Raw genomic sequence first — 1,705 nt, forward strand, 5'->3', positions numbered from 1 at the left:
AGTCTAAGTTCCTAGTGTCTTTCAACAGAGATTTGCAGTTTTCTCTTAACTGTAGGTTAGACTTCAAAATTTTTAGTCCTTCTAATAGAATATAGATTTAGAAGCAACAATCACAGAATTCAATAATGCATTTCTTCAACAAAATGATCAGATAGCATAATAATACTATTTTAAATTCTAGGACAGCTTTTAATTTCTTATTAGTGTGCAAGAAATGTGTATGCTCTCCATCTGACTCAGTCTTTGCCATTAAAATACTGCAGTCAAATATCATCTGTCTGTGAACAGAAAAGTCAGCATGTTCAATGTGAAGAACACTAAGAATACCAGAAATAAGTCAAAACTAGGACTGAAAAACATCTAATATATGAAAAGAGTCAATTGCCTTTCACCAGCCTCTCTCCAATAGGCATTCTATGAATAATTGCCAACTGTAACAACACTTCGTCTTATCAAAATTCTACCGTGTAATTAAACTTGTTCCTCATCTTCTTTTGTATCTGAATGTCAAGAAACTGAGGAAAGCTCCACTTGTTTAACACAAATGTTACTACCAATAAATGAAGAAATCTAGCTTTGGACCTAGGAAAAGAATTAAATGCCAACCAATCAAATGACCATTACAGCAGACTCAGTAGCATCCAGCACCCTGGAAATAAAAGTGGTGGGAGGAAAAAAAGTATAGTAAAATAGAGAGGCCACTGATGGAAGATAAGGAAGGAATTTCACTATGCACTAGAGCTTGTTATTACAACAGTGAATTAGTCTTCTCATGGAAAAAGTTTAATTAATACTACTACCATGAAAATAGCTAGAACAGCATAAGAGCTATTCTAAACCAGGACCATTCTAAACCAGCATGTGATCATCAAACCCAAAATCAAATTCCCAAACTAAGCAAAGTCCAACAGCACAATAGGAACCTACAATGCCATGATATGTAACAATTTTAATGTGCAGTCATTTGTACTTAAAGAAAGATATATACATATATGCATACCACCAGCATAAAACAGAATTTCCTACCTCAACTTTGCTGGCAGCCAGTGTCGTCAAAACCTGCGAATTATAGGAAAAATGCATTAGCATTGATTCAACAAACCAATAATGGAATTAATTGCCTTTTTGAAGTAACTGACATCAATTGCTTGTTATGGCTTGAGGCTATGAAAAGTGGAGAGAGCCTTCTACCATTGAACATGGTGATATAACTGTTTACCTCTCATCCTGATTAGAAGGTGAAAGGGATTTAAATTAAAAGTAAATTAATATTCCCATTTAGAACAGGCACAAAAATGAATTTAGGGAAAAGACCGTGATGGGATAAATGTCTAAATAAAATAAATACAATATGAACACATTCTAATATGGTCAAAGTGTTTGATGTCCCCACACTCTATTTTATTTAAATCAAATTAATGGTCATGCAAGGAGATTGTGTGCAGGAAATAGGTTTTGTATAAGCTGCAGCACTGATATGTTCGGCATAACTATTGAACAATAAGTTCAAAGCTTGCAGGTTTACTTCTCAGGGACATCCAAATCTTGGTCTCTTTTCCAGAACTGCCAAATGGATACCAGTTGGTACCAGCTTGTAGATCACCAAGAACTGTTTTCAGACTGACCATGGTCCCTTGAACAGCCATTGTACAACAGAGACATTTTGTTACTACAAATTGTCTGATTAAAATTAAATGTCAAAAGT

General features: G+C 34.5%; 1 protein-coding gene across 1 annotated transcript in view; it reads right to left on the reverse strand.

Annotated features, from left to right (window-relative positions):
* RBFOX1 (RNA binding protein, fox-1 homolog 1) overlaps positions 1-1,054 on the reverse strand; it is a 2,526,522-nt gene extending 2,525,468 nt beyond the window's left edge. The window contains exon 1 of the mRNA XM_019507488.1: positions 1,027-1,054. The gene's annotated coding sequence lies outside the window, so the exon portion shown is untranslated. The remainder of the gene's footprint in view (positions 1-1,026) is intronic.
* Between the last annotated feature and the right edge of the window lie 651 nt (positions 1,055-1,705).

Source organism: Gavialis gangeticus, unplaced genomic scaffold (assembly GCF_001723915.1).
Source record: "Gavialis gangeticus isolate Ggan-Ray unplaced genomic scaffold, GavGan_comp1, whole genome shotgun sequence".
In the NCBI taxonomy this organism is placed as follows: domain Eukaryota; kingdom Metazoa; phylum Chordata; order Crocodylia; family Gavialidae; genus Gavialis; species Gavialis gangeticus.